General features: G+C 43.1%; 1 protein-coding gene across 1 annotated transcript in view; it reads left to right on the top strand.

Moving 5' to 3' along the window:
• The window catches only part of IQSEC3 (IQ motif and Sec7 domain 3), a 540,197-nt gene that overhangs the window by 35,675 nt on the left and 481,240 nt on the right, over positions 1 to 23,282 (top strand). The gene's annotated exons all lie outside the window — the stretch shown is intronic.

Here is a 23,282-nt window from a genome sequence, read left to right as displayed (position 1 = left end):
TGCACACTAACTTGGATTTAGTGTCCATTAAGTCCAGTTAGTGCACACTAACAGAACTTGGGGGTAAATATTAAAACCTGTGCGCGTTCGTCCATGTGCGCGTGGTTCCCACACGCATATACACACTTGATTTTTATATCAGTGCGCACATGTGCAGGTGGGTGGTGTCTTGCATGCATAAGGGGGGAGGGGGGATTTAAAAAAAATATGCATGACAACGCGATCGGGCCTACACGATTTCCCTCCCAGTCCGCTCCTTAATTGGAGCGGACTGGGAGGGAACTTTCCTATCCCCCTTCCTACTCTGCTTCCCCTTTTCACTCTCCTTTCTGACTCCTAAAACCCCTTTTCCAACTTTTTTAAAATTTTGGAATAGATGAAGTAAGTTCTGCGCACTGGCTGGCTGTTGGTGCATGCTTCCACAGGATAGGGCCTAATGGCCGCTGTCCCAGCTGTCCCCCGGCCCGCCCTTGCCCTGTCCAGACCCTGCCCAGACTCTGCCCCTGGCTGTTAGGTTCTGTAGATTTCGTGAACCCTTGGCCCGAAGTTGGAGTTGACTCCCTGCAGGGTTGAGCCCCACAGGGCCCCACCGTTGGGAGGCGAGGTGGAACTCCCAGGCAACTGGACCATGGCTGTGCCCAAGAGCAAGGAGGCGTAGACGAGTTGTCTGCGTCACAGCCACATGATCGCAGACACCTGCACTGAGGCAATATTGCGGGGTGCCCCGAGGAGCGGGGTCTGAGAGAACAGTCCAAAGTATTGCAATGCCAGGCAGGTCAGGAGACAGGCTAAACCAGAGGAAGAATCTCCAAGGCAGAGATGCACAGAGCAGGCCCGAGATGCTGGGAAGCATGGAGACAGGCTCTCTGGTGTAGTAATGCTGAGACTGGCCCGAGAAGCGGGGAAGCGTGGAGACAGGATCTCTGGAGTAGTAGCACTGGGACCACCCCGAGGAGCGGGGAGGCGTAGAGACTGAATGTCCGGTGTGGTAACGCTGAGGTGAGGCTACCCCGAGGAGCAGGGAAGAGTAGAGACAGGAACTCTGGTGTGGTAATGCTGAGACTACCCCGAGGAGTGAGGAAGAGTAGAGACAGGAACTCTGGTGTGGTAATGCCGAGACTACCCCAAGGAGTGGGGAAGCATAGAGACAGGAACTGCAGTGTGGTAACGCTGAGGCTATCCCGAGGAGCGGGCAGCGCAGGACCATGTCCTGAAAGGAAGCGCAGAGCAAGCCCCCCAGGAGTGGGTACCCAGAGCCAGAGTCCAAGATTGCAGAGCAGGGATCCAAGGCAGGAACCGCAGGCTCGGAGACTGGTACAAGCACCACAGGAGCTCAGGGAACCCGTTGCCAAGTCGGTTAGCGTAGGCCAAAGGAGGTGCTTAAATGTCTCAGACTTGTGATGTCATCAGACGGGGATGCCCCTGGAGTTCCCGCCATAGGGCCTTTAAAGGGAGGCCAGGTGGCGTGTGTGCATGCCTAGGGAGGACCAGAGTCAGAGAGTAGGTCGGTGGTGTCCCAGCCTCCACGTGGAGTCCCAAAAGCCAGGAGGAACACGGTAGTAGTGGCCGGCCACAGCCGTGAGCTTACCAGGAGTGGAGAGCAGGGCAAGACATGATGTGAGTTGGGTCGGCTGCGGCCACCCATGCCCGATGGTCATAACACCAGCCCTTCCCATTCAAGGAGCCCAGCATTTTTGCGCGAACTGGGGGATACGCACGTGGCCAGGCTGTTTTCAGAATGAGCTCGGTACATGCATGTCCCGGCCACGTGCATATCCCCCGGTTTTTGCACGCACTGGGCTTTTAAAATTTGGGCTTTAATGTGCACTAACCATGAAATTAGGGAAAATGAAAAAACCCAACAAACCATTTTAAAAATGAAATCAAGCAAAAACATAACACATAACAAAAACAATACAAAAAAAGAAAAAAAAAATACTGCACACCCCTACTAACACTATCAGAGGAATCAAAATGTTTCCTAACCTGTCAAACAGACCAACTTGAGTTGAGAGATCAGTAACACGTAAAGAGGCAAATGTAATAAAAGTGCATTGATATCTACTTTTAATACACATTAATTAGCTTGTGTTGAGTCCATATTAATTGCATGTAAATGAATTTTGTATGAATTTACTAGCATTAAAATTAGCTCACTAATGCAGATGTTATCGCAGAAACTTAACTACGTCTTTCTGAGGTGCAGTTCCAGGGATTTGTTTCATTAATAGGTCTGTGTTTACTTTAGTGCATTTTAACAGGTTATTTTTCTATGTGCTAAAAAGTAATGATCTCTATTACATCTCATTATCTCATTAGCATAGGTTTTTGCTTTAAACCTCTTGCAAATTAATCAATGCATGTTAAAAGCACTGTTAACATGAATAAACCAGATTGCTCATGTTAACAGTACTTTTAATGCTTGCAAAACTTTTAGTGCACTTTAGTACATTGGCCTCAAAAATGAAATCTCTGCAGTTCATGAAGATCTGGGAGCTCAACTAAATAAATAATTACTTCAAGATGAGCTTGATGCCTTGGAAAAGAGATATAAGACATCAGTCATCAACGTTGTTGGCTTCCCTAAATGGAGAGAGTTAAAAATGTACTAGAGTTTATAAATCATATGCTTTTGGAATTGTTCAGATACAAGAACTGTTCCATTGATCTAGAGGATTGAAAAGCCTCATTGTGTACCCACAAACATATGCCAGAGACATTTTAATGAAAATCCTTGCCTTTTAACACAAAATATTATTGATGATGGCCAGAAAAAAAAGTATTTTCTCCTTTAAAGGATAGAAAGTTCAACTTTCTAATGCCTTTACCCCAATTTGGACAGACAGAGAAAGTGGTTTAGAAAACCCTCTTTTATACTAGGTAAGGGAGAGAGCATTGGGTTCCCTTGTTATTTTGGAGAGATAGGTACTCAAGTGAACAAGGAACATTATTTCAAGGAAATATCTTTATTTATGTATGTATGTTGTTGCGCCCGTCGGTCGCAGACGGCTGCGACCTTTGCTGCTCATCTCTCTTTTCTCTGCTACAGCGATTCTCAAGGCTGTAGCGGCCTCAGCCTGCAGATGCCGCCTTCCTCGGCATCACCAGGATGGCATGGGCGATCCCGTCTTCCATCTTGAGTCGGAGATTACTTAGGGCACATGTGCGCGCGCCAGGCCCTCTCTTATTGACGTCATGGCGGGAACCTCGGGGATGTCCCCTCCGCATGACGTCACCTGCTTGATGTATTTAACCCAGCCAGCCTAAGCTTCCTACGAGTTAGCAAGGACTTCCTTCCTGCTCATTCCACTCCATTCGGAGACGCTTTGCTTCACTACTCCTGAACTAGAACGCCTTAAGTACCCGATAACATCGGGGGCCCTGTTACGTTCTGGCTATCCGCTCCTCAGAGGGCGCCTTCCTGCCTGGAGATTCTTATTCAGGACATTGTGAGTTCAGCCTAGTGAATTCTATTTCTGCTTCTACCTCCTAGCTGAAGGAACCGCCGGCATACACCATTCCTCGGGCCACTACTGTTCTCATTCCAGCTAACCTTCTACACTCTGGAGTAAGTACCATCACCTACTTCGCTCTGCTGACCTTCTGCATCTCTCTGGACTTCTACCAGCTGATCCTCGGCATACCCCGCGCTGCCGGCCACTACCGGATCCCTCCAGAGAGTCATCATTAGGAGAAGACGCCCCTGGCATACCCTGCTCTGTGGGCCTCTACCGGGGATATCTGCATTGAGCTGCTTTACTACGTTGGACAATATCTTCTCTCCATGCTGTGGGTATTTCCCACGATTCCAGTACAATAAAGTCTGTCTCATCTGTGCCCATCTTTACTGAGGCCACGCCTCCCGCAGTGAATCCCTGTGGGTGGAACCAACTCTCACGACGGTCCAGGGTCCACAACCACATCAGATTATAACATATGTATTATATTCAACTATAAATACAATGGTCATAGATACTACTACTGTTAATCATTTTTATAGTACTACAAAATGTATGCAGCATTATACAGACGTGTAAGAGAATCCATGCTCCAGGAAGCTTACAGTCTATTCAAGACAGGTAGACAAGACACACCTGATTAATAACAGCAGCATTGTTTAGAAAATGTTTAGATTCAAGAAGGCCATGATCAGGGAAAAATCACGGTTTAAATTTTACAAGAAGCCTCAAAAAGATGGGTTTTTAGATGGGATTTGAATATGGTCAGAGAGGGGACAATTGTATACCATCTCAGGAGAGCTGCTCCAGCCATTCAGTGCATCAAGATGGAAAGCGTGGTATCAGGAGATGGCGATGGAGGTGGAAGGTACAGATAAAAGCATCTTGCCTGATGAAAGAATTTTGGGAAGATGGGTTTAGGGGAGATATGAGGAAGTGGATGGGAAGTCAATGTACTGACGTGAGAAGAGGAGTTATATGGTCATAACAACATTGGAGGAAGATAGATCACATAGCTGAACTTTGACTAGCCTGCAATGGAGGGAGATATTTCAATGGTAGACCATGGAAGAGAAAATTGCACTGGTCTAAGCAGGAGGTGATGACAGAGTGAATAAGGCTAAAGAGGTTAGGACTGTTAAGTTTGGAGAAGAGACGACTGAGGGGGGATATGATAGAGGTCTACAAAATCATGAAAGGACTTGAATAGGTTAATGTGAATCGGTTATTTACTCTCTCAGATAATAGAAGGACTAGGGGGCACTCCATGAAGTTAACAAGTAGCTCATTTAAAACAAATTGAATAAAATTCTTTTTCACTCAGCACATAGTTAAGCTCTGGAATCCATTGCCAGAGAATGTAGTTACAGCAGTTAGTGTAACTGGGTTTAAAACAAGTTTGAACAAGTTCCTAGAGGAAAAATCCATAAAATGCTATTAATTAATAAGCAGTAGTAGCCTGAGATCTATTTAATGTTTGCCAGGTACTTGTGACTTGGATTGGCCACTGTTGGAAACAGGAAGCTGGACTTGATGGACTCTTGGTCTGACCCAGTATGGCATATCTTATGTTCTTAAGGGTTTTGGTAGTGTGTTCAAAAACTAAGGGACCATTGTTGATGCTATAGAAAATGGAACAACATATTTTAGCAGCAGTTTGAATGTGGGCAGAGAAGGAGAGGAGTTAAGATGGCAGGCTTTTACTGTGTGTCTCCTCAGGGTATTTGCTGGCATTTAGATGTACCTATGTATGCAAATAAGTTTGTACATGAGTTATTAGAATGAACATGTCCTGCGCCTTATTTTTAGATGATTTTCATCAGAGGAACAATTTTGAAAATAGAATCCCTGTGCATATTCAACATGGAAGCCTGTGTCCTGGGTTTCAGTAAACAGCTGGGTAATGCCTTAGAGTAACAGAGAATAGCTCAGTTCCTTTTTCATTAATGGCTCAATCCATTCCTTTCCCAGAGCCACATACTGCCTGAGATTCAGCAGTTTATTAGCTGGAAATTCATGACTGACCCAGGCTGGCTGTTGCCTTGGGCGATTTTTTTTTTTATAATGGGGAGGTGAGTAATAAATATGCTAAAATAAATAAATAAAAATCAATAAATAACACTCCAGTTTGTGGGCAGTATCCAAGCATGAAATGGTTTGAACTGGGCTGCAAAGACGTTTGCCAGTTTTGTGCTTATGAAGAACACCTATAGGAAATGGAGCTCTTAGAGATTATTGCTGCTCAAATTATTGTCTTAGAGCTAGGGGTGTGCACGGGAAAATCTTTTGTTTCATTTTTGTTTTTCTTTTATTATTCTTTTTTATTTTGTTTTTGCATTTTATCATTCGTTAAATAATTTAAGTGCACGGTGAATGCTGTTAGCACGCATGAAAACAAAATAAAAACGTTCTTTTCATTGTGTTGTTTCAGATTGGAATTAAAAAAAAACAAAGAAATGTCCTTGGTATTTTCAATGTCATTTTAAAGAAAACAACTGCACATCCTTACTTAGAGCCAGATTTAAAGATCGGGCAAAAAGGAAGGCAACAACAGTGCAAACATTTTGAAATGGTTCATCTTTTGCCTAATGCTGTCATTCTGTGCAGTGCCTGGAATGGGGGAACAACCCCCCCCCCCCCATTCCACATGAAAAATTGTACATCAACACACAATTAACATCCAAAGATCTAATGGAAACCTGAAGCATGCACTGTACTGCAAGACCTGCTGAATCATATGCTTACTCTTTTTTCTCTCTCTCTTATATATGTTCACATCTTTTCTTGCTTCTCTCAGGACAGATCTTGGCATTATTGATATTTCTAGCTTAATGGATTCTGGACTATGGTTTACATTTCCTCTAATAACCAGAATATTCAGCCCCCTACCCCCTCATTTCTGATATAGCATTTATGCCCGGACACATTCTATTAGCACTGACTGATTGCCAAAGTGCTATTATTAACCCCTTTTCATTTGGGCTATTCTTACCTTGATTTTCTGATGGGCTAATGGCATCACTTTTCCTTCACTGCCTGCCTTAACATTGAGAACTGAGGATGCAGGCTCATCCCTGTGGCTTTTACATAAAACCTGCACAGCATGCACTATTCTGCAGGAGTCTCTATTATAAAAATTAATTTGCACCATAAAAAATACATTTTCAATGGATGGGATTTTTTTTATCATTTAATCAGAATTTTTCTCTTGTATTAACATGGTTTCAATAATGAAAAAAATGTCTTTCCTGTCAAAAACTTTGAGTAGGAACCTCTAGATTGTTGTAAAAGCAAATTGCTATAACAAATGTTATTATATTTTCCAAAGGTGATATTTTTAAAATGTTGTGTTTTCTGTTCTTCGTGGTGATCTGAATTTTCTCATTTTTCTCTCAGATGGATATCAGGCTAGGGTGCCAATGACTTTTTTTTTGTTCTGTTCAGCCATTGACTGATGCAGTAATGAGTGAATATATTCTTTTTTTCTTTCTTTTTTAAATTTCAGTTTCTGCCGCATAGTGCTTTATTTTCCCCCTTAACATGGCCAACTCTGACTGGGCTCTGTGCAGAGAGGGCCATTGCTATTTTTGCATTGCTACTTAAGGAGGGCCACGCCCCTATCACCCAAAGCTCTGAACATCTGAGAATTTAGGAATCAAGCAAGGTTAATCCTGAGCCACCTCACAAAAGAAACTCCCAAACAATGCAAAGAATGGTCCTGGTGGTTCTTTAGGTTCTTCCTGGCCAATAGGGCCCTTGTACCTCGGCATTGCTCTAGGGGGCACTATACTGCTGGAGATGCCATTTTTCTACACAGGAAATATCCCATGGTGCTTTTATTTTTTTTATTTTTATTTATTTATTTAACAGCTTTTAATATACCGGTGTTTGTGAGGCACATCACGCCGGTTTACAATAAAACTTGAGAAAGGAGGAAATTACAATAAACAGGGAGCGGGTGAGGGAGCAGGCGAGAAGGGGGGGGGGGGGGGGGGGGGGGGGGGAAGGGAGATAGACTTAGAAGAAGAAGGGATAGCAGCAGAGAAGATAGAGAAGAGTAACCATAATTGAGGAGGAGAAGTTATTTACAGCAGAATAACTGCAGAGGTGACATTATTTAAAGCAGGTTAAAAAATACAACTTAATTACAGCAGAGTATAGGATACAACTAACTTATGACAGATTGTTAGATACAAAAAATAATTCAGATAGTATGCGAATGAGAAGTCACATCCGTAGGAGCGTTCAGATATTGCGAAGGATGAGGAGATGCAGGGGGGGGGGGGAGGGTTTCTGCCGCATTTCTGCTGCATTTATTGTAGGAATAGGCATGGTAAATCCTGCCACAGGTGGCACAATCTCACTTATTCGACTTCCCCCTTGAACCAAATCTAGGACACAAGAAAATCTTCACTACCCATGTTTTTAATTATATATTTAACTAAGTTATTCAACTCTAATCTTTTATTAAGATGTCATTTTATATGATTCTGTTATTTTAGCTAATGTTTTTATGTACAACCCCTTTTACTACTGTTTATTTGATGTTTTTTACTTTTATTATATAATTTAAATTTTATGTATGTTCTATTGTAAACTGCTCAGATGGATTAATTTAATCATAGTAGTGGTATATAAAAACTTTTAAATAAATAAATAAATGTACTAAAATAACTTTTTAATAAAAAATGTTATAAGTATACATAAATAGTTATAATCACTGAAGAATATTAGACTTCTCGAAGGGCCGTATTCACTAATAATTTTATCCCCATTCTATGCCCATGGAAAAATATTTTGCAATATTTATTTATTTTTACTTTTCAAGTTTCAGGGGCATTTTATAATCTCATATCCAGAAAACTGACAGATTGAATTAGTCTTGGTTTCACTCCATTGTGTTCATGCAACTGTAGTTCTTTGTAATTATTCACTTTTACTGCTTTATGTTTTTATTCAGCAACAAATTGTCCTGCCAATAATGTTTCTTGAATCTGAACCTGAATCTATTTTTGATTGTGCTAAGCAGAGCAGGACTACGCCTTTATGGATTCAATGGTGGTAACACCTGTTCTGGCTCAATCTGTTCCTATTTATTTATTGAAATGTATTCATTACCCACCCTTCCAACAAATTCGGCGTGGGGTACAATAAAATATATACAAGTCATAAAAATAATACCAAAACAAAAAACAACTGACAATACAACAATATCATCTCGCTACTGGAATAACACCAGGAATAGCAGTTTATTTATTTATTTATTTATAATTTTTATATACCGAAGTTCTTGTAAGAACTACAAATCACTCCGGTTTACATAAAACGATGAAATGCCCAACAAGGAGAAAGGGGCTTTACATGGAACAATAGAACAGAATGCCAATTTAACATTGTAATAATGAAATATTATAGATACAATTTAACAATTTAATAAAGTTAATAAAGAAGTTAATAAAGTTAATAAAGAAGTTAATAAAGAAGTTAATAAAGAATAAAGTTAATAAACAAGTTAATAAAGAAGAATGAAGTAAATAAAGGAGAGCAGAGAAGCCAGACTCACTTGAACATATCTTACTCGAGTGACAAAAGCTGCAGTGACTAGATGCGTTTTTAACAATTTCTAAAAGACTTTGCATTTTGGGTGAGTTGGATATGACTAGGTAGAGAATTCCATAACATGGTGCCATAAATAGAAAAGGAATGCTCTCTCGTTATAGCAAGTCGTGCTACCCGAGGAGATGGTATGTCCAGTAGGTACTGCCTGCGTAAGTGTAGAAAACGTTGACAAGGAACTATATCTATGGTTACCCTATGTCTACTACTTTGCGTTGCACTCCTTACCAGGATCTGCCTTAGGCCTGGATTTATCAAAATGCACTAAATATTACATGCGTTAGGAAAAGGGGTGTGTTTTATGGTAATAGGCAGTTTATCACAATTTGCACTAATACCTATGTGAAGTGCTATCTTAGTGCAAATTGCAATAACCTTTTCACACTTTGTGATAAGTGCCAGAATTGTTGTATTTCCTATATATAACCACTGGAGGGGGGGGGGGGGGGGGGGGGGTGGACCATGTTTAGTAGTTTTAAGCTCCTGGAAAGCCAGCCTAGCTATCAGGGCCCTACTGGGGAGAGGGAGGAGGGGGGGGGGGGAAGAGAGAGAGACTAGTCATAATGCCTCCAAGACTAGATAGGTATTTATATCTCTATGGGAGGAGGCCCACCTAGTAACTCGAGGTGAGGTTTAGGTATTAGTGTAGGGGTTAGGGACCACTTTGACATTGAAAATGAGACGTACGAACCGAACAGTGCTCTCTTGTGAAGATTTGACCTTCGGAGTGAAGAAACTCACCCAAAGATGAGATTTGTGCAATGTTCTCTCAACCTAGCTTGATGGACTCTCTACCTGGGTAGCATCAAGCTAGGTTGAGAGAACATTGCACAAATCTCATCTTTGGGTGAGTTTCCTCACTCCGAAGGTCATCAAATCTTCACAAGAGAGCACTGTTCTGTTCATACGTCTCCCTTTGAATGTCAAAGTGGCCCCTAACCACTACACTAATACCTAAACCTCACCTCGAATTACTAGGTGGGCCTCCCATAGAGATATAAATACCTATCTAGTGTGAGAGCATCGTGGCTAGGTGCTCTTTCTCTCTTACTCTCTCTTTCTCTCCAGGAGGGACAGCATGTGCAAAAAACATCACAACCACAATAAAGTTCTATCACACAGCTTTACATAAATGAAAAAGGTGTAGTTAAAATTTGTATGAAAGCCGTGCAATACAGCTTCACAAAACTGTGAGCCCAGCCCACTTGGCCAAAATTCCTGCCCCAATATCCTCCCTTTTTTTTCATTTGCATCGCACCAAATGTCATGGTGCTTTCACATGTGTTAATGGCATTTTCGCATGCGTTAAAGGTGTTTTTTGCATACGAAAACGCAATGTTTATTCAACAGTCATTATTCACAATCTATATAACCGTTTACTTGCAGACTATATACGCTTCTAAAGTTCCTTGTAAAAAGTTGAACACACACATACTGTTTCAAAACACGAATAATGTTAATTGCTTTTTGTTAAATATCATTATTTTTACTTCAATGTTCCTTGTAATAATGTTTTAGGGTTGATTGTTATTGTTCAATGTTCTATGTAAAAAACCCCGGTCTACCCCCTAGCCCAGGGCAACCTTTTCGTTACTTGTAAACCGGATTGATTTGTATTGCATACAGGAATTCCGGTATATAAAAAAATTAAAATAAATAAATAAATAAAATATAGCACTTTGATAAATGACCCCCTTGGTGCCCTTATTATATTCCATTCATTGCCACCTCTGATCTCTCTGGTTACAATAATCTATAGTTCATGCAAAAGCCAATTACTTTGGAGGGGATGGATAGGAGGACTAAAGCTTGTCATCCTCTTAGAAGCAAGTGCTATCATGCGCTACTCCTAAACTCCTTCCCCTGCCACTCCCCTCTGCCCTTCCATAGACCAGGTATAGTTATGAGCTCCTTTGTCTGAGAGTGTTGGATGCAGCTCCCCGTGGAAATCCTCCAATGTCAGTTTAGGTAGTTGCTGCTATTAATGTGGTACCTGGGGTTATTTACAGTCAGAGAAGTAATTCCCTGTACAGCTGAAAAAATTTGCACATATATGTATTGTTATCATAAAGCATAAATAAGATTAAACAAAATGAAAAAAAGTAGTCAGATAAGCAGAAAGTCTGAATAAATGAGGAGCTGACTGCATGTGTTTTCGCATCTATCAAATCAATACCTTGTGCTGTTTACAACACTTTTCTACAATAATAATTACAAGAGTCACCTGTGGCACAAGCTTTATTGGAGGAGAGCTCAAAGAGGCAAAGGGGAGAATGAGGAGAATTAAAGGATATTGCAGCAGCAAGAAATAACCCTTTAAGGAACTGTATCTAAATTAAAAATAGACTTTGGTTCCCTGCTTCAAGAGCTATTTTACGCCCACGAGTCTGGTAAGATGGGAAATGATCCGCTCTTTATTGCTTCTGACAGCCTATTAAAACATGATTGTGGCAGTTGGCTCACTTGAGCACAGTGCTAGCCTTTGATCTCCAAGGTCAGATTCATGCTAGGGCACAGGTTTAGTGTGAATTTGCTGTGGGTGGTTTATGTCCATGGCAGAAAATCAATACTGAATAGGGCACAATTGGCGGTCTCTGTCCATCTCATGCTGAGTGCCATACTTCGGTGATGCAAGTGTAGATTGGGTCTGAGAAGAGCTTGCAGAGTTTAGAGGAGAGCCAGTTCTACAAGATCAGAGGGTGGAGGAGGGAAGGATAATTATGTACTTGCTGAGCTTTATGTGTAAGAGCTCAAATAGATCCCCCAGGTAGAAGTGGCAGGCCTAAAAACTGCAATCTATGATGTTAAAGCCCACTTATAATCCAGAAGTTTATAGTAAGTGTTATTTATTGAATCAAGATCACAGATGAGATCATTTCCAATAAATCAGGGAACATAAGAACATAAGCAATTGCCATGCTGGGTCAGACCAAGGGTCCATCAAGCCCAGCATCCTGTATCCAACAGAGGCCAAACCAGGCCACAAGAACCTGGCAGTTACCCAAACACTAAGAAGATCTCATGCTACTGATGCAATTAATAGCAGTGGCTATTCCCTAAGTAAACTTGATTAATAGCCGTTAATGGACTTCTCCTCCAAGAACTTATCCAAACCTTTTATGAACCCAGCTACACTAACTGCACTAACCACATCCTCTGGCAACAAATTCCAGAGCTTTATTGTGCGTTGAGTGAAAAAGAATTTTCTCCGATTAGTCTTAAATGTGCTACTTGCTAACTTCATGGAATGCCCCCTAGTCCTTCTATTATTCGAAAGTGTAAATAACCGAGTCACATCTACTCGTTCAAGACCTCTTATGATCTTAAAGACCTCTATCATTATCCTCCCTCAGCCGTCTCTTCTCCAAGCTGAACAGCCCTAACCTCTTCAGCCTTTCCTCATAGGGGAGCTGTTTCATCTCCTTTATCATTTTGGTTGCCCTTCTCTGTACGTTCTCCATCGCAACTATATCTTTTTTGAGATGCGGCGACCAAAATTGTACACAGTATTCAAGGTGCGGTCTCACCATGGAGCGATATAGAGGCACCATGACATTTTCCGTTTTATTAACCATTCCCTTCCTAATAATTCCTAACATTCTGTTTGCTTTTTTGACTGCTGCAGCACACTGAGCCAACGATTTTAAAGTATTATCCACTATGATGCCTGGATCTTTTTCCTGGGTGGTAGTTCCTAATAAGGAACCTAACATCGTGTAACTACAGCAAGGGTTATTTTTCCCTTAATGCAACACCTTGCACTTGTCCACATTAAATTTCATCTGCCATTTGGATGCCCAATCTTCCAGTCTTGCAAGGTCCTCCTGTAATGTATCACAGTCCGCTTGTGATTTAACTACTCTGAATAATTTTGTATCATCCACAAATTTGATAACCTCACTCGTCGTATTCCTTTCCAGATCAATTATATATATATATTGAAAAGCACTAGTCCAAGTACAGATCCCTGAGGCACTCCACTGTTTACCCTTTTCCACTGAGAAAATTGACCATTTAATCCTACTCTCTGTTTCCTGTCTTTTAACCAGTTTGTAATCCGTGAAAGGACAAACAAAGGACAAAGTCCTTGAGATCTTTGGAGACTTTGTTATGTTCCCTGTGACTTTCTGGAATTTTAAGAAACTGACCTGTGATTGCAATCCAATAAATCCTGCCTCAAGTAAACCTCTGTCAGGAACATTCATGCAATTTTACCTCTTGTTAGTATAATCCAGGGGTGTCATTAGCTCTGGATACATGGGGCATGTCCAAGTCTCAGCTGCTCCTGTTTGTATTTCACCTGCTTTAGGATTGTAAGGGAGGGAAAGAGGTCCAGACCTGGCCTTGAACCACAAGCTGTCTTGCTGGAAGGCCAGTGCTCAGCCCGTAAGCCACAGAGTGGTTCTGCTAGTTTGGAAGACTTGCACACCTGCTTCCAGCCAGACAGCCCTGTAACCCTAACCTGGAGGTCTTGGATTGGTACTTAGGGGTTCCTGTCAATTTGAAGGCTAAGTTGTGCTGTGGACCCTGGGATGAGGAAGATCTGTAGCCTGAGCATCTGTGAAGAAATCCTGCTGGTAGTATTTGTAATATATGTGAAAGCTATAAGGAAGCAGGAATAAAGCACTGACACTGCTTTTCTCCTGCTGGTGGAAGAGTGGCTCTTGTGGTCTGGTGTGATACAGGGAGGATCAAAAGGAGAGCAGGAACAAATGAAGAAGGGGGAGGGGAAAAGGAAGAAGGGGAAAAGAATGGGGAGAGAAAGTACAAATTGAGACTGGAGGAGCAAATAATGAATTGGGGGAGAGTGAGCAAAGGGGCTGGCGATGAGAGCAAGGGGAGCTGGAAGGGTGAAATGGTGAGGAAGAGGATAGAGGGGTAAGAGTGAGGGGTCTTCAGGGGGTGAGAGAATGAACAAGGGGTGCTAGGTGGTGATAGCAAGAGGAGTGAGATAGTAAGTGAGGGGGATGGAGGGTTGAGTAAGGGGGGCTGGGATTGACAAGAAGAGGAGTTTGAAGGTATAAGAATGAGGAAAGTGTGCTGAAGGGTGTGGTTTCAAATCAAGCCAAGATCTTCTAAAGATTAGTGTAGCTGAGTTCAAAAAAGGTTTGGATAAGTTCTTGGAGGAGAAGTCCATTAACTGCTATTAATCAAGTTTACTTAGGTAATAGCCACTGCTATTAATTGCATCAGTAGCATGGGATCTTCTTGGTGTTTGGGTAATTGCCAGGTTCTTGTGGCCTGGTTTAGCCTCTGTTGGAGACAGGATGCTGGGCTTGATGGACCCTTGGTCTGACCCAGCATGGTTTCTTATGTTCTTATGAAAGGGGGGCAGGAAGTTTGAGATAGCAAATGAAGGGGACTGGATAGGTGAGAGCAAGCAAGGGAGAGCTGGGGTGGAAAGTGAATATTTAAGAAGAGAGAGAGAGAGAAAATGACAGAAGAGCAAATGATATGGGACAGCCCTTCATCATTTGATCCAGATTGGAAGATCAGGAACAGGCAGGCCCATCCACCAATCACATTAAATGTAAGTGAAACAACTTGATCTTTTTATAAAATCATAATTAATTTAATTACATTTTGGTATTATAGCCATTCTTTCCAAATAATGCTCAAGGCAGTTTACAGCCTTTTTTTTGGTTTTAGATTTCAGGTACAATAAGTCCCTGCCTCAAAAAGCTTACAATCTAAGTGGGTACCTGAGGCAATAGGAATGTCAGCGAGGGAAGCAGGATTAAAACTCTGGTTTTACAGGGTAAATTCTTGTATTGCTGACTAAATAATTCAGAAAAAAACTGCAAAACCCAGAGGATCCCCGTGATTTCTTTCAAAGAAGGCTGAAGGAAGGAAGGCAATGAACTTAAAACAAACAGCTGCAAGTTAAACTACTTTACTGGCAATTCATGACGCCGCTTTGCCCTTTTTTTTCTGAATTATTTAGTCAGCATTGCAATACAATTTTATCCTGTAATTTGTGGAATACAAGTTTTACTTCGCCATACAAGTTTTACCAATTTATCAGCTCGTTCCCCCTGATGAAGCCGATCCCGGCAAAGCAACAGGCCTTTGCCAGGGGCTTGCGATTTCCTGGTTTATTTTCTACATTGGCAAGGACTATAAACTACAAACAATTGTCTGCATAACTGTGAGTTAAAATATACAATCTTTTTGGAATCACCCTAAGAGTTTCCACAACGGGATTTATAGCTGCAGTGATTAGCATGCATCTTTGAAATATAATTTTCTGGGACATTATTTTAATAAGCATGGATATTGTTTATCCGAAAAGGACTCTTGGACACTTCTCATCTGAATGAAACTTCTAAATTATAAGATTTTGTAACACAGGTGATTTTATCTTATTTTGTCAATTGTCTAGTTCTGGGGTAATAAATATCATGTTTGCATAAAAAATTAAGTAATTAAAGAACAAAAAAAAATCTTCTTTGCTTTTCTAACACTGCATTGTTCCTTTTCTTTTCTTCTTTGTTTAATACACACACACACACACACACACACACATATATATATATATATATATATATAAGCTGGGACAAGAAGTATAGAGAATGTGAGAAATGGTGTGTCAGGGTACATCCGGGTAGCTAGTGAATGGTATATTAGGAATAGGTGTACCTGAGGTGCCTGAATGCCCAGATGAAGGCTGAACCAAGGCCAGTAAAAACAGGCCTTGCTTGGGAGGTATCTCGGCATGCAGCTGTAATACCGGAGCAGGCTCAGGATCAGGAAACCAAGAAAGATGTGAGGAGAAGGAATATTGGAGCAGAACTGCAGAGATGGATGCAGAACAGTAAACAGTGAAGCAGGCCTGCAGAGCAGGAACACTACAGCAAGACTGGATGTAGCACAGGAAGAAGACCAGATGAGCCAAAGTTTCTAGAGCATGGATCCCAGGAGTCTGTTGTACCAGCAAAGCTGTGTATACCGTCACTGGTATGGGCATACCCTGTATTGAACCAATGAGACTTTCCGATGGTGTGTCTATCTGGCAACTGGAAGGTAAATATTCTCTGGGCTTTCTCTGTACCTTTCATGACTCATCTGCAACTTCCTGGCCTCTGCCTTCTAGGGTCACTGGTTCAAGCTCCATTGATCTTGACATGCAGCCTCATCTGCTCTACACAAGGGCTGCATCCCTGCAAAATCTTTTTTGCAGGACTCCACTCGGGGCATCTCCACTACAATTGTGTTCATATAGACGGCTACGTCTTCATATATGCTGTTCATAGGAGGACTCTGCAAATTGACTACCACATCTCTCGCCCACATTGGAAAAGTGAGTTAGCTGATAAAAATTCTTTTTCGCCTTCTGCTTCATATGTTCTGTAAACAGCATATGGTAAGGCTCTGTTTCTCCCTTCCCCTATGCCCACCTTGCAGGCAACCATGGCATGCAGCCAGGATCTGACACACCTGAATACAGAAGAGTGGCTATTCCCAGTCATGCTGAAAGCTAAAAGTCCTGGATTTCAAAAATACCAAGTTGATAAAATGTTGCCGGCAGGGTGGGAGTTGGTGGGAGTTGGTGAGTGAAGTGGAAGAACAGTGGGCCGAAATGAAAGGAGCTATAATAGTAAGAGCAATGGATCTTAATGTCAGGAAAGTAATTAACAGTAAGAGGAAAAGGAAACCAGCATGAGTCTCCAAAGAGGTGGCTAAGAACAGTAGGGGAAAATGATTAGCGTTCCAAAAGTGCAAAGGATATGAGAAAAAAGATCACAGGAAAGAATATCTGGTACTGCTGAAAGAAGCAGGAAAAGAACTCAGGAAGACAAAACACATTTTTTTTCATACATTGATGAAAGAAGGAAGACCAGAGGTGGGGAGACAAGGAGCAATGTGTGGACAAAGATGGAGAAAAAGTAGCAATACTAAACACATTCTTCCATTTTGATTTCACTGAAGAAGGGATTGGAGAAGGACCGCTGATGGCTGTCAGAGGCATATATGGGGGTCAGATGGCTGCAACACCATTTAAGGAGGAGAGCATTTGTATGCAACTAGCAACACTAAAAGTGAACAAAACCAGAGGCACTAACTTGGGGACTCATTTTGAGGGACACACGATTGTTTAATGCCTTCCAGAATCCTCAAGCTGTCAAAAAAATGCAAACCAAATCGTCAATGCAATTAAAGAAGAAAGCAAATAATATAAAACTGATGTTGTCATTCATCTTGGCAGCAATGACATGACTAGAAACATCATCAAAGAAGTACAGAGAAATTTTCAGTCTCTGGGGAAGCATCATGGGCACAATGGGAAGATCATTACCTTTTCAGAAGTGTTACCTATTCACAGAAGGGGAAACGAAAGACTAAGCCATGTAGACAACGTCAATATGGGCTCAAAATCTGGTGTAAAGAAGAAGGTTTTGGATACACTGGGGGCTAGGGCTCTATATGGTACAGTAAAAGGCTATACGGTAAAGGTGGCCTACATAGCAGGAAAAAGGAGCCTAAGTGAGAAATTCAGATTATATGTCATCAGATGTTTAAACCAGAGGAAGGGGGCATCAGAAAGAAGGCAATGGAATTGGAATGTCACCCCTAAGAAATTCAGGAAGAAGGTAGAGAAATTAACAAAATTAATCAGCTCAGTGGTCCATGCTTAAGCAGGAAGTGCAGCAAGCCACGGGAGAAAAGCTGGAAAGCTATGAGTGCAAATGCTCGCAGTCTGGGCAAGAAAGTTCCAGATCAGCAGGCCCTAATGGGGTATGCAAACTTGGACAGTGTTGCTATTATAGAGACGTGGTTCAGTGACTCTCATGAATGGGCTATGGCCATACCAGGCTATACCTGTTGAGGAAGGATTGAGATGGCAGAAAAGGGGGAGGAGTAAGTCTTTAGTTTAAAAACAGTCTCCAAACAACTCAAAAGCAGGGGGCATGGGGAAAGAAAGAAGTGCTGTGGGCTGTCTTAAAAAAAGATGATCACATTTTCATTTACACTGGTGTGGGCCACAGGCCTCTGACTGAGACAGAAGAGTAGACTGAAATCTGGCCAAAGACATCCAAAAAATGGGAAGGAAAGGAGAGGTGTTGCTCGTTGGAGATTTTTACCTGCCAAATGTGCATTGGAGTATCCCTGCTGCATAATATGTATGAAGCAGGGAGATTGTGGATGCCTTTCTAGGGGCTCTGTTCATAAAGGGCCTGATTTTAAAAAGCATTTACACGCTTAAAATTGGGTTTTACATAGGTGAATGAACTTTACCCATTCAAGTGGGCTTTTGAAAATTGCTACAATACATGCCATTGAATTGTCCACAGGATATTCATGTGTAAGTGCATTTTAAAAATTGCTATGAAGGTATGTTTCATTTACATGTGTAACTCCTTTTAAAATTCATCTGTAAATGGTGTTTGAACCCACAAGGGGCAGATTGATACCGGACCCGGTACTCATAAATGGAGATTATATCTCTAATGTTTGGATAGGTGCTCACCTGAGCACAAGTGATCATCAGATGGGATGCTCTGATATAACTGCCAAGAAAGAGAGAAGTCACAGGAAGATCAAAGACTTGGATTTTAAAAACACGGACTTTGGTAATATGGGAATGTACCTCGAGAAGGAGCTAGAAGACCGGGAAAAGATGAGCAAAGTGGTACAGCAGGGGGCCAAATTAATAAATGCAAAAAAACTTCATGTAAGAAAAGTAAATAAAGGTAAGAGGAAAAGGACACCGATATGTAGCAGTTCTTCAAAGAGGCGACCGAAAAAAGTAAAGGCAAAAAGATCTGTATTCAAAAAGTACAAAGGGACTCAAAAAGAGGAACACAGGGAAAGATAATCTGGTGAAGGTGAAAGAGATGAGGAAAGAAATCAAGACAGCAAAATCTCATGGAAGAAAGGATCACCAAAGAGGTAAAAGCAAGGTGACGAAACATTTTTCAGGTATGTCAGAGAAGGGAGGAAGGCCAGAGGTGGTGTTATAAGATTTTTGTCTGGCTGAGCCGCAACTGTCTTTGCTCTCCCAAACCCCCACCCGCTGAGAAGAGAAGCCTCATTGGCAGCAGGTGGGATGGTACATTATTTCCTATCTGTGCCCTTCCCCCCCTTCCCCGGCAGTTGCTGCCACTGCTGCCGCCCCTGTCCCAATCCCCGCACTCACCCTTCATGTTATGAAAGAGGAGGAGGATCGTGGCCTTGCAGCGCCTCGGGCTGCTTTCTCTTCCTGGCTGCCAGCATGTGAATGGCATAATCAGGCACCGGCAGTCAGGAGGAGGAAGCAGCCCGTGACGATGCAAGGCTCTGATCCTCCTCCTCTTTCAGAGCATGGACAGTGAGTGAGGGGATTGCAGCAGCACCGGGGGGGGGGGGCGGAGTGGGGGCATGGAAAAGAAATAATGGGCCATCCCACCTGCCACTATCGAGGCTTCTCTTCTGGGTGGGATGGGAGTGAAGGTGAGAGGGGGTGGGGGAGGAGAAAAGGAGGTGCAGGGATCATGAGGGTGGGAGTAAAGTAGGTGCATCAGGAGATTGTGGGGGGAGGGAGAGGGTTGTGTTGGGGTGGGAGTGAAAGAGATGAGGGGATTGTGGGGAGAGGGAGTGAAAGAGTGGAGATTCTGGGGGGTGGGAGTGAAGGAGGTGAGTGGAGGGTTAGAGTGAAAGAGTGAGGGGATTGTGGGGAGGTGGGAAGAAGGAGGTGAGAGGATTGTGGAGGGTAGGAGTGAAGGAGGTGACTGACAGAACTGTGGTCTGGAGGGAGTGGATGAGGGTGAATGAGGGCATTAGGGGAAGGGAGTTGGGGGCAGGTGGAGAAGGCAAAATTGGGGAGAGAAGGAGACTGAGGGGAGAGGATGGGGCAGGGAATAAAAGCAAGCGCGGTTGGGGATAGGGAAAGAAAAGAGGGGCTGAAGGAGAAGAGAAGATGGGGGGAAAGGATGAGATGCAGGGGCAGGAAGATAAAGGAGAGGGCCAAGAAGAGAGGCCTAGTCATCGTTTTTGTTGTGGAAGTATTATGTTGGGGCCATCAAGCCTTCGTTGACTTTCTTGGAGATCAGGCTTCTCCCCTCTCTCCCCTTCTCCCAGCCTCTTTTCTCCCCCACCAGCATTCCTTCTATCTCCCACATCCATTTCTTTTCTCTTCAGCCTCTTTTCTCAGCCCCTGTCTCTCTCCACCCTTACTGCTTTCGGCCTGCCCCAATACCCTTCCGTTCCTTTTAGTTTCCCCTCTCTGCCTTCCTCCTCTCCCTTTTGCCCCCTTCTTCTCCTTTGTCCTGTTCTCACCCCCTCCACTTGCTCTTTCATCTCCCTCCTGCTTCACCCCTATCCCTATCCCTATCCATAACCAAAGCCCTACCTCCCACAAGAAAAACAATGAAGGCTTGGTACACCCAACATAGTATCATTGTTTTTCTTGGGGGAGGATTTCTCTTCCTGGCCCCAAGACCTCTTTTCTTTCTCTCTTGCCTCCCCTCAGCCCTCTCTTCTTTCTCTTCAGCATCCCTCCATTAACCTATCCTTCTCCTCTTTCAACATCTCACTTTCTTGCTGTCTCCCCTCTTCAGCATCCTACATCTGCCCCCTTCTTCCCCCTTCAGCAAACCACATTCCTGCCTCATCTCCACTCCCTCTTGCTCTCACCCTTTGCCCCATCCCCCTCCTCCCTGCCCCAACCTCCCTCCTCTCTTCCACTCCTCCTCCTGTTGCTTTCTTTCCCTCCTGTCCCCACCCTTATCCTTCTCCCACAAGAAAAACAACAAAGGCCCAGCAGCCCCAATATAATACTATATTATGTGGGTGCCGCTGAGACTCTTGTTTTTCTTGTCAGGGGTGTTATGTAACATAACAGCCCTCACTCCCCACAAGAACAATCATTAGGTCCCAGCTTAGTCTAGGAAGAAATTCATGTCTGTTTCTAGTGCTCCAGTATTGCCTTGCATGCTCAGTCTGGTTTCTTGAGGTTATCATTCTAGTTTTTGTCTGCATATTTCTGTTTTAATTTGTGATCACTTATTTTGTAGTTGTTGAGGATCATTTTGCATGTGCGACTAAGGTGAGGTATTTTGCTGGCAGGTAGTTTCTGTGTAGGGATCTTCCGGAGGAAGTGGTGAAGACAAAAACTGTGAAGGACTTCAAAGGGGCATGGGATAAACACTGCGGATCCATCAAGTCTAGAGGGCGTGAATGAAGAGGGGGTGGCTCGCATACAGAATGCTGAACAAGCAGCAGCCCTCAAGATAGAAGGGCTCAAAATAGAAGAACAGGAAGCCGCTGCTGCCACAGCCGCCGCCGAAGTGCGCAGAAAGGCTGAGCTAGAGATTGCCTCAGACCTGTTGCAGTAAAAGGGAGAAGCAGCAACCCTTGAAGCCCTAATTAAAGGTCTTGTTGGGGGGGGGGGGGGGGGGCAGTTGTCACAGCCATGAAAAGTAGCAGACGCAGGGATCAATAACCGGGGCCCGCAAGCCCAAAGGTGGAAGGAGGCGGCAGAACACTGCATGGAGCGGCAGTAGCCACAGAGGCATTCACGGAGCGGGATGCCAGAGGTCAATGGTCGGTGTTCCACCTTCACGGAGCGGAAGGATGGAGGGCTGCCATCTCAAAAAAAAACAAAACAAACAAACAAAAAAAAAAAACCAGGGGTGGGTAAGAGTATGTAAAACTACCGGTGAGGTCATAGGCTATAGGTATTGCCAATTATTAGGCTTGTTCAATATTTGTTGTTTGTTAATGTGGCTCACGGAAATGAGGGCTACTACCTGGAGATAGTGCCCTTGTTCAGTGTACATGCACGCGGTTGATGAGACTCCATCATTACTCTGGGCTTCAACGGCAAGATATAATGTGGAAGAAAAAAAAAATTTGTATTCACAGGGAAGCGTGGTGTAGCTGGGCAGATGCCTTACTTTCAATGCATGTCCAGCATATCTCTTTGCTTCAACGGCAGGGGAGAAAGTCTGATACTTCTCGTTCAACGAATGGCTCTCTGCTTCCTCGGCGGGAGGAGTGAGGAAGGGAGGATCTGTATGTGGATTGCATAGTCTGGGTGGACAGGGGCAGGGGTGTGGCCTGCCTATTGCGGCGGTTACTACCCCTAATTGAGCTGGATGTTCACTTTGATGCGGTTCCGGCACTGCTCTCTACATTGATGGTGGGGGGAGGGGAAGTGGAACTAGAGAGTACTGGAAGCCAAGCGTAACAAGTATGAAAGAGAGAGAAAAAGAAAGGAGTGCGTGGCTTGCTGGGCAGACTGGATGGGCCGTTTGGTCTTCTTCTGCCGTCATTTCTATGTTTCTATGTAGCAGTTTTGTTCATTGTAATTTCCCAACAGGAGGTACATTGGTGTTCTAGAGCCCAGATTAATATTTGCAGTGCTGCCTAATCATAGGTAGAGTTATTGCTTTTGGAGTCCTGTGAGTTACTGCTGCTGTAGTATAGCAGGCTTGTTATATATGTGATGAGTGGGTTTTTTTTTTTTTTTTTTTTAAGGATTTTGTGTTATTTCACAAATAGCAATAAAAGCCAGTCCCAGGATGGGGACGTACTGTGAAGTGAAGAAAACTGAATCTAATTGAGTTGTGTGATAGTAGAGAATGCTAGGGTGTACTGTGTGGTAGTACATATTGGATTCAACAATTAAGAGAGAGAGAGGGACAGAGCTGGAGAGTACAGCATGAGAGAGAAGAGGAGCTCAATTTCCATATGTGGTAGTAGAGAGTGGACTGGATGATACAGAGAGAGAGAGAGAGAGGTGGAGCTGGAGAGTGGGGTGGAGCTGGAGAGTACAGTGAGAGAAGGGGTGAAGTTCAATTTCCATACACAGAGGGGGTGGAGCTGGAGAGTGGAGCAGAGCTAGATAGTACAGGGGAGGAGAGGGCCAGAACACAATTTGCATAGCAGCGATTTGCCTGCTGGTGCAGGAAACTTGTGTTCTGGATACTTAGCGGACACCAGAATTTTTTTGTATGGTGAGGTGTAAGGAAAAATATCTTGCTCTACCCCCATTGTTAGCGAGGTGTATATGTGTTGTGGGCAGGCTGTAACCACTAAATATATATTTACAGAACTGGGGGTGCAGGATTTATATTGGGGTTGTCTTGTTCATTCAATGAAAAGCATGAACCTCTCTTAACCCAGGATACAGTATGTTGGGTATGATCTCAGTCTCTGAAATTTACTGCTAGGGCTTTTCTTAATGACTTGCACTGTGCCAAACAGCTTCATTTTGAAGCTTGCTAA

This window comes from Rhinatrema bivittatum, chromosome 4 (genome assembly GCF_901001135.1).
Source record: "Rhinatrema bivittatum chromosome 4, aRhiBiv1.1, whole genome shotgun sequence".
Taxonomy (NCBI): Eukaryota; Metazoa; Chordata; class Amphibia; order Gymnophiona; family Rhinatrematidae; genus Rhinatrema; species Rhinatrema bivittatum.
The sequence above is the reverse complement of the archived record's forward strand: the minus strand, read 5'-3'. Positions and strand labels throughout refer to the sequence as shown.